The following is a 10,916-nucleotide window of genomic DNA, read 5'->3' on the forward strand; positions in this document are numbered from 1 at the left end:
TTTATAGAGAATATCATAGTCTACTACTATTCTATGCAGAAAAATAAATAAAAGTATGCTGACAAATACTGGCCCGGTGTATGACAGAAGAAAGTTTTTGGCATACACTGCGTGAAAGGGTGGCTAACATGATGTGAACAAAGCCTTACGTGGTACAGGTTTTTTTTTTTTAAATCGGATATTTTTTATTAAAGTTTCAAAAGTATACAGCACAAACATTACAAACAAGCCCCTTCCCCAACCCTCCCCCCAGGCACAATCGTAAAATACAAAATTACAAGGTATATGAGGTAGATCATGTTGCAATTGTCGGGTACATCAATCACATAATACACGGTATATGAGATACATCATAAATTATCGGATAAACCAAGCACCCCCAAACCAGTATAACACTAAACAGATGAAGGTCAGATATATTCCTCTCTAATTCTCCCCGTTTCCCTACCCCACAACTATATATGCAAACCGTATACAGAACACCATAGAGAGGTCCTGCACAGATTTTATGATACAGATTCTAGTAGACATAACCATGGCCCCCATATGGAATCAAATTTTTTTTTACGCTTTACATAAACAGCCTTTTCTAGTACAATCATTTTATTCACTTTCGTAATGAATTTACTCCTAGTCGGTGGGGCGCTCTGTATCCAATGTAGTGCAATGAGCTTTCTCGCTATGTATAACAGCCTTGCAATAGCCAGACACTCCGGGATAGGGGATGAGATATTCGCCATACACCCCAAAACGCACTCCATAGGAGTCCCTTGAAGCAGAGGCCCATAGGCATCTTGAATCCGTTTCAGTACCTCTGTCCAATACGTGATTAGCTGTGGGCAGGACCACAACATATGTATATGATCAGCCCCATCTTCCGCACATCTGGGGCAAGTCGAATCACTCCGCACCCCAATTTGAAAAAGAAATTTAGGTGTCTTATATACTCTGTTGGTAATATATAATTGGGAAAGGTGCCCAGCCTCACTAAGAGAGACTTTTGGAACTGCTTCCATGATATCTCTCCATTGTTCTTCAGATATGGGGCCCATATCTCTTTCCCATTTTCTAGAAGCAATCGGGGTATTTATCCAAAAATTTACTAAGCAACAACTGATAAATGTGTGAAATAACCCCCGATGTAACACTCCCAGTATGTAAAACCGACAGCACCCCATCTGTGTGTATTACCAAATCCACAACCTTCTTCTGAGCATGTCTTATCTGTAAATATTGGTAGGAGTTTCGAGGTAGTGCAAACTCCTCTTGGAGCTGTTAATACGTTTTAAATACATCCTCCTGGAGCAACTGTGAGACATGGGAGATGCCTCTGGATTGCCAGCCCTCAAATCCTTCAAGAGAAAAGAACTCTGGAAGTACCTTATTCCCCCATAAAGGTGTAAAAGCCGTGCATATCCCCATATCTCTAATGGATTGGACCTTATCCCATACCTTGCACATAAGTGTATATGTGGGCATATTTCTACCCACCAGCCTAGAGTGGCCTGCTTCCAAAACTGACAATAGAACAGATGATCCGAACTGTATCTGTAGAATCGATCCATTGGATCCTTTCGGTATAATTTCCCCCCACCCCTTAAAGTGCTGACATTGTGAGGCAAGGAAGTATAACCAAGGGTTGGGTAGTGCCAGACCGCCATCTTGCTTTGCTCGTTGTAGAATTTCTAATTTAAGTCTGGGGTGACCCTTGCGCCATATTAGGTCCCTAAAAAGTGCATTAATATAGTAAGTTGCGTAAAGGAATCCATACAGGGGAATTATGTAAAATGTACAGTAATTGTGGCATTAGGATCATCTTAACAAGATTAACTCTACCCACCACTGTCAAGTACAGTTTACACCAGGCCGTTATTTTCATTTTGAATTTGACTAAAAGGGGTTGCAAATTAAGCGCAATATACTCAGAAGGAGATACCACTATCCCTAAATATTTAAAATGTTCAACACATCTTATAGGCGCCCCCTGCACCCCTGGTGTAGAGCACAGTGGATCTACAGGAAGCAGGTGGGATTTAGCCCAATTTATTTTAAACCCAGATAGTGCCCCAAAGTTCTCAACTAGGGATATTGTTTCTGCCAGGGAATTACCCGCATCTCCCAAATAGAGAAGCATATCGTCTACATAAAGCGCTACGTTTTCCTGCACAGAACCGTATAAAAATCCTTTAATATCAGACAGACAGACGTATGCACGCTGCCAAGGGCTCTAATGCCACCGCAAACAGGAGGGGCGATAACGGGCATCCCTGTCTGGTCCCTCTTTCCAAAGCAAACTGTGGAGATAATCCCCCGTTTGCCCGTATGCGGGCCAATGGGCAAGAATACAGGACCTTAATCCATGCTATAAAAGACTGTCCAAAACCTTAGCCTCCAAGGTGCACCAAAGATATTGCCATTCCACGCTATCAAACGCTTTAGCAGCGTCCAGTGATAGAATAGCTCTTTCACCTACGTTGTCCGCCGTGAGCTGCAGATTAAAAAATAAACGTCTCAAATTCATGACTGTCGACCTCGCAGGCATAAAACCGGTCTGATCCGGATGTATAATGGTAGAGATAACACCATTCAACCGCAGGGCTAAGGCTTTCGCCAGAATCTTAATATCCGTTGTTAATAACGAAATCGGTCGGTAAGAATCAACTAATTGAGGATCTTTCCCGGGTTTCGGCAAGACTACAATAATGGCTGCTTGCATGGAAGCCGGCAAAGAGCCCTGTTCCAGTGAATAATTAAACACTTCTAACAATTTAGGCAATAGCACCGCAGAGTATTTTTTATAAATTTCAACTGGCAGCCCATCTGCCCCCGGTGCCTCATCATTAGCCATCTGTTTTACCGCTTCCTCCAGTTCCTCCAACGTGAGTGGAGAATCCAAAAGTGCTTTGTCATCTCTTGACAATTTAGGTAGCTGTGCTTTATCTAGGAATGCGCCAATATCAGTTGTGGATGGATGCACCTTGGAGGTATATAGATTGGAGTAAAAGTCTCTCAAGACCTTTAAGACGTCTAAGTTCTCAGTAACCAAATGATCCTCCGCCGTTCTTAAAGCTGTGACATGCGCTACCCCCTGCTGTGCCTTTGCCACCACTGCCAGCATATGACCAGCCTTTTCTCCGTCTTCAAAAGCATTCTGCTCATAAAACTGCCGTTTTCTATTCGCTACTGCTAATAAATGTAAATTTAATGCCTCTTGTGCTCTTCGCAAATTTGTCTGTTGTACCGCAGTTGGAGTTGAAATAAATGCAGCTTCTGCCTTACTCATTTCTTCATACAATCTCGCATCCTCCGCCCTAGTAGCCGTTTTGTGCCTACTAATAGCCTGCATAAATATGCCTCTCAGATATGCCTTCATTGCATCCCATACATAAGGAATAGAAGCAGATCCACAGTTAATCTGAAAATAATCCTCCAGCTTTTGGGCAATGTAACCCTGCCCATCCACCAGAGTCAGCCAAAAAGGGTTCAGCTTCCAAATTCTCGGGCAATAGGGACCCTGATTATTAATATCAACCGTGACCCTGAGGGGGGAATGGTCTGATAACGTCCTAGGTAGATACTCCACCTGGCTAACTAAGAGCATCATACCCTCGTTCCCCAAGGCCAAATCTATACGGGATAAAGAAGAATAAGTAGATGAACAGCAGGAGAAATTCCTTTCACAAGGGTGTTGTAGTCTCCATATATCCAACAACCCCATTTCTTGCACCAGTGTACCAAACGGGGTCCGGGCCTCTCCGTCCCTTCTGTCCCCCTCTCTACATTTATCCCAGTTGGAATCAAGAATATTATTAAAATCCCCAAGTAGGAGCAGAGGGATCCCTGGTTTATCCGCCGTGTAGGACATGGCCTTCAATAAGACTTTATTAGAAAAAGGTGGAGGTATGTATATAGATATTATTATAAACATCTTTGAATAAATGGTGCAGAGCACACAGATATATCGACCTTCTGCGTCCACCTCCATGTCCAGACAATTAAATGGAATCTGTTTGTGCACTAAGAAACTTACTCCCCTAGAGTATACTGAGTACGTGGATTGACAACTGAATCCCACCCACCTCCTCTGTAAGGGCATGACCACACATGGCGGAATTCCTCCGCAACTGTCCGCATTCTGCAGCGGATCTGCACAAAATGTGCAGAAAATTGATGCGGACTGGCCGCTGCGGACTGCAGGAAAAGTGCTTCTCTTCTCCCTATTCAGTGCAGGATAGAGAGAAGGGACAGCACTTTCCCTAGTGAAAGTCAAAGAAATTCATACTTACCGCCCGTTGTCTTGGTGACGCGTCCTTCTTTCGGCATCCGGCCCGACCTCCCTGGATGACGCTCCAGTCCATGTGACCGCTGCAGCCTGTGCTTGGCCTGTGATTGGCTGCAGCCGTCACTTACACTGAAACGTCATCCTGGGAGGCCGGACTGGAGACAGACGCAGGGAGTTCTCGGTAAGTATGAACTTATATGTTTTTTTACAGATACATGTATATTGAGATCGGTAGTCACTGTCCCGGGTGCAGAAACAGTTACTGCCGATCGCGTAACTCTTTCAGCACCCTGGACAGTGACTATTTACAGACGTCTCCTAGCAACGCTCCCGTCATTACGGGAGCCCCATTGACTTCCTCACTCTGGCTGTAGACCTAGAAATACATAGGTCCAGCCAGAATGAAGAAATGTCATGGTAGTAAAAACAATACGCTCCGCAGCACACATAAGATCTGCGGACTTCATTGCGGAATTTTGACTCTCCATTGAAGTCAATGGAGAAATTCCGCCATGAGTCCGCAACCAGTCCGCCACTGCTCCGCAACAGACAGAGCATGCTGCGGACAACAAATTCCGCTCCGCAGCCTATGCTCCGCAGCGGAATTGTACGCATCGTGTAAACGAACACTGCTAAATTAAAGTGAAAGTCAATGGAGAAACGGCTCCGCTGCGGATTAACGCTGCGGAGTGTCCGCAGCGGAATTTAAGTGAAATTCCGCTATGTGTGAACCCGCCCTAACTGTTGTAATCTATCAGTTATCATATGTGTCTCTTGCAGACATACAATCGACGGCTGTTGTTCACCAATAAATTGAAAAATGGCCTGGCGCTTTGTGGCATCCGCCATACCCCTGATATTCCAACTAATAATTCTGACAGAGTCAGCCATATTCAAAGTAGAACCCAATGTTTAACCGTACATGTCTCATCTGTAAGCAAGGGTGTATTTCAGTTTTACGCTCATATAAAATCCGATTAAGTGCCAGCTTTATCCCTAAAACCCCCCCAAAAAAAACCACATATAAACATAGAAAACTTCTCTCTCGCAGAGAGTGGGCGTTGAAATTCCTACTAGTGCAATGTAAAAAACCACAATAAAATGGAGTAAATCGTACAACCATTCTATCTAAGCACTTACCTGCATTTCAACATAACAAACCTGATAGGCATAAAGCCCATCAGTGCTGCCTGAGGTACCAATAATTAGCAGCAAATCAGGTCACATACTCATTATTTTACATAACATTAATCAAGATACATGACCTGCGAGATACAATATGAGTCCTATTTCAGGGCGTCTTAACACGTAGTTGCCTCTCGTGTCCATCAAGCCATTGCATGGCCACATGTGGGTTTTCAAAAAAATGAGTACCGCCTAAAGCTGCGACACGCAACTTCGCTGGATATAGCATAGAATACGCCACCTGCAGATTTCTCAGCCTCTTCTTGACGTCTTGAAATCGTGCTCGTTTACGCTGTACTTCCGCTGAATAATCCGGGAATATGGAGACTTTCCCGCCATTCACAGCCAAATCCGGACATTCGCTCGCTTTCCGTAGAATAATATCCTGATCTTTGTAGTGTAATCTTAGCCAGTATAGGCCTCGGTGGGTGCCCAGGTGGTAATGGGCGCGTCGGCACACGATGAGCCCGCTCAATAGCAAATAATGGTGTGAAGACGTCGTCCCCAAAAGAAGTGCGCAGCCATTTTTCCATATATTCTGTGCAATTCAGACCTTCTGATTTTTCCGGTATTCCAATCAGCCTGACATTATTACGACGTAACCTATTTTCTAGGTCATCGGTTTTGTTAAATAAGGCCACAATATCTTGTGTCGACTTTTTGGAATCTTTCATGGTGTTAAACATATTATCTTCCAGGTCAGTGACCTGTCCCTCCACTTCACCCAGGCGCTTATTAACTTTTTGCATATCGTGCCTAATAATGGCAATATCTTCCTTCATGGCACCCACCTTCACATTCAAGGTAGACAGTGAGGACTTGCAGTAGTTAATAGCCAGAAGCACATCTCTCAATGTCGGCTCTGCTCCCTCCATTACTTGTTGCGACGGGACCGGCTCCCTCCTTGATTCGTCAGCCGTTTCCTCAGGAGCCCAGGAGGCAATAACACTCGCTGCTGGCCCATCGAACATAACAGGATCGGGAATATACCGTTCCCCATTGCTACTTTCCCTGGGCTCGTCGGCAGTACGGGCAAATCGCTCCAGTCTGCCCGCAATTGTGACCACCGGCTCCACGTGCTGTTCAGCCCGCCTCTCCTCCCCATCGCCATCTTGTGAGTCCCGGTCCGCGGGTCTCTGAGAGAATCGCGACTTGCTTCTGGTCATATTTTGGCTCATCGACCCGCAATCACCGCAGCAAGTGAGGATCAATGGTGGTACAGGAATTCAGGTAAGTTCCAATGAGTATAGATCACCTCAGGCAGAGTAATCGGATAAATTTAAGGAGTTCTTGCAGGAGCTCACAAACGTGCGACTCTCTACATACTCAGCAAGCCACGCCTTACGTGGTACAGTTTAACACACGTACAACACTATACTGCTGACAGCTACAGAATTGAGCCAAGTTTACCACAATGTGCATTGCACTTATTTCACAGAAAACGTGAGGGCAGAGGATGCAAACGTCCACTCAATGCCAAGCATCTCTGAACAAGCTGAAGTTCACACCACCCCCACAAGAGCTTTAGTAGAGCTTCTGGTCCTGACCCTCCTTGCTGATGGTGTTTCTCACTTGTTGTAAAGAATGGTAAATTAATGTTTTCATTTATGCTGCTCAAATACAATGAGGAAGCTAACAAAAATTGGTGCAATTTATATGAAACCTTTTACAGTTGTACATTAAAGGGGTGGTTCAGATGCTCTTGTTTTCCTTTAGTCCTAGCAGCAGCACAATAATGGGGGTGTCTCTTCCCCTGTGAACTAGTAGGACAGATGGAATTTTTAATTTAATCAACTAGAGTCTCCTCCCTACATAAGGATGTCCAGCCCCTCCTATCAGCTGTTTATTATAAAATAGTAGGCTTAATTAGGATGGGAAGATTGTGCTGTTGCTAGGACTAAGGGAAAACAGATTAACATTAGAAATCTACTCTTCCCTTACGTCCTACAGCAGCACGATAATGGGGAAATAGCAAGAAGAAACCCCATAGAGAGGGCCCTCTTGACTGGTGGAACTCAAGATTGACCTCTCAAGAGCTATCTCTTCAGAGAACAAAAATTCAGCCCATAATGGTTGATAAATATTAAGTATGATCTCCAAACTGCACAGTAAATTTGATCCAGCAAGATCAGACTTTATTCAGCCCAAGAGGTGTCCACTTCTCTAGTAGAGTAGTTTTAGACTAAATGAGGTGAATCGGAGATCTAACACTAAGCCAGACTACTGACCTCTACACTTCATCTACCCAGGGTAGGTTTAGTGGACTTTAAGTCTTTGCTTTATTACAGAAAAAATAAATTCTCAACCTTCCTAATCTCTTTTTTAAAACCAACTAGATCACAAGACAACAGCAGAGATCTAGGAATAGAGATTATGTTCCTCGTGAGGTGAAGACACGTGCCAGAACACTGGAAGGGAGTTAACCTGATTTCAGGTTACAAATGAGGAACTTTGGAGTGAAGTTGGGTAGTAGCTTCAGCAAGACCCTATCCTGGAGGAATCTGATGTATGGATCCACTGATGACAAGGATTGGAGTTCCCCTGTTCTGACAGATGTTATGGTTAGGGGCGGACACCCCTCATGTGCAAACCGTGTCGTTGCACAGGAGCCCAGTATAATAGAATTGGGGGACCGAGACCGTGCTCAGCTACTGGTGCATTGTTGGAATGACACAACCTAGTGTGTCATGGTAAACCATTAGAGTGTATTGGGTCCCACACACCCCACCCCCTACACGGGGCTCTCCACCACCTTTGTCTGCCCTTGATTATGACCAGAAGGAAATAACCTCTTAGGATAAGTAATTATGTGGGACCTCTTCCCAATGCCCAGAACTAATGCAAAGTCTCATTTTGCAATAGGTCTTAGGATAACCGGTCTCATTTATCAGACCGTTTCAGGAACCTTTTTATCAAGGGCTCTTGTGACAAGGATTTTACCCATAATGCGGCCTGGACTAAATTTTGGACCTTCCAGGTCGATAGAGTCCTTTCCCGAATTCTTCCTGCTGGAAGGAATGTTGTTAAGCCGTGGGTTGCAACTATCCACTCGTTAAATGGAATATAAAGCTGAAACAATCAATTCGCCCCTTGTGTAAGTCTTCTTGGTAGTTCCAGACCTGGACTGTGGGCAGGTCTTCATTAATTTATTGGAGAGCCCTTTAGCTTCTAAAGGGGCTGGTCAAACTTCAGGCTGTCAGGTTGAATGTCTTCAGGTCCTGGCAGAGTTGAGTGCCCTGAGACACCAAGTTCTGCACTGGTGGAAGTCTCCAGTAACACCCTCAGAAAAATATTGTCTAGAGACCCTAGTAGTTGGCAGGTATATGATTAAATACAAAGAAACAAATGTGCTAGAGCAAAATGAACCCTATTTCCCAACTACTAATATAAACCAAAAAAAATACCAACAGACAGAATATGATAACAATAGTGCTCGAAACATCAACATTTAAACTGTCAAGCACTGTTGCTAGTTATGTGAGCGGCACTCTATCATATCCTAAGTATTTGACCAAGATACACTTGGTGGGTCGATCAAAAATTGACATGAGAAACTACCAAGAAAGAATGATCGACTTGAGGCACGTGAGATTACAAAAAATGTACAATTTTTATTAAATAAAGACAATGGACAAGTTAAAAGATGGAATGGAGGATAAGTCACACAATAAAAAAGAGACGTCAAATCAATCATGAACCAAATATAGTTATTTGGTCAATGTGTTGAAATCAATAAGCAAGGTACTATAGCAGCAAAAGGGTAAATGAGATCATACCAGGCTGCAGCACATGTTATGCATATGTTTAGTAAGATGGTGGCGATTGAGGTAAGTATGAAGAAAACCTATATAAACAGCGCCAACAAGTTACAGTAGTATGAAGCAAGGTTTCAATGTGCAGAAGCCGGTTTTTAAATGGATTCAGAGAAAATTACAAGCAATATTGAATACAAGCTGCTAAAGATGGCAAATATTTGTTCAACATACCGATAGACATTGTGGTACAGAGAGAGGACGTCTACACCCGACGTGCGTTTCGGCACCTGCCTTCGTCCTACTAATAGGATAGAATTAAATTGAAAATAAGATATAACCTTTATTTATGAAGTTAAAAGTCCAAATGGAGGACTCACAACATATAGAATTTTAAAACATAGAGTCAGCTGGCACACTATTGGATAAAGGTGTATATTACTATAACATAGACATGTACGTGTGTCTCATGTAAGCGATTGTAATGGTCACGGTCAGCAGCAGCTAATGATCCCCTGAGTATGCTGCTTTTACAGTGAAACATGTCGGGGGGGCCTCTGTAATTTTATATCAGTATCTGACTGGCACGTATACTCTAAACCTCATTGTCACATAGTGTTACATATTGCACAGTGCAGCAGTCTGCAGCTGCTGACCGTGACAGTTACAATCGCTTCCCACATCCTGGTGATCTGCTTTAAGATCTCTAGATTCAGAGATATTGCTCCCGAACTGTTAGCCTTTGACTCAGTTGGAGCCCTGCCCATATACAGCAGAGGATGGGTAGATTCAACTCTGTCCATATCAAGATCATTCTCCCCTTCCTGAGAAGGGGTTCTGATAGGGTACCACCCTGCCTCTTTGAGTTCCTTTAGGACCAAGGACATAAAGCTCTAGAGGGGACTCTTTGAGGCCCAGTCTGTCTACCACTCTAGGAGTATTCCTAACCTAGTTGAGATGCATCTGTAGTCAACAAGATCCAATTCTCTCGACCAGGCATCTCACGTCACTAAGATGATTCACGTCTGATGGATTCATGAGTTTGGAATGACAAGGTACACCTATTGTACAACCACTCCGGGTTGTATTCTCTTTTGGTTCTGGATCTCTCTCTGGAGGGTTCGCCAGTGTCCTAAGGCCCAAAGAAATGCTTCTGCTGTTGCTGACATAAATATAAGCACCTCCGCTGCCAATGTTCTTTCCTGCCAAGCAGGTCGAAGGGAGAATATCTCCTGGGAATTTATGACAGCCTAAGAACTTCCTTGTTCTGGCTGGACCAATGTCTGACTTTCCCAATTTATTAACCAACAGCGTTGGAATTACTGGACAGTAGTTTGAAGATGGGAGCTTGACGCTGCCTTATCACATCTGTACTATGCCATTTTTTTCTGCCTCTCAGAAAATCGATATATGAAGGTATGCCTAATTCAAGACTAAGGAGGCCATGACCTCTCATTTCCATGAATGTAATTGTCTCCTATTTGACTTTTCTTCTTTCTGAAGAATAGGAGGTTTATACCTTTCCTTCTGGGAATTGTAGAAAGGAGACAACCAGGATGACCTGATGTAAAGCAGCAGTACGGGAAATGCTTCCAGAGGAAGTGTATTGAATAGCCGGACTGCCTGATCTTCAACCGTAGGAAGGGTTATATCGTGTCAGTATCACCGCCTCCAGGGGTAAATGCGACTTAACGCAC

Source organism: Rhinoderma darwinii, chromosome 2 (genome assembly GCF_050947455.1).
Source record: "Rhinoderma darwinii isolate aRhiDar2 chromosome 2, aRhiDar2.hap1, whole genome shotgun sequence".
Lineage (NCBI taxonomy): Eukaryota > Metazoa > Chordata > Amphibia > Anura > Rhinodermatidae > Rhinoderma > Rhinoderma darwinii.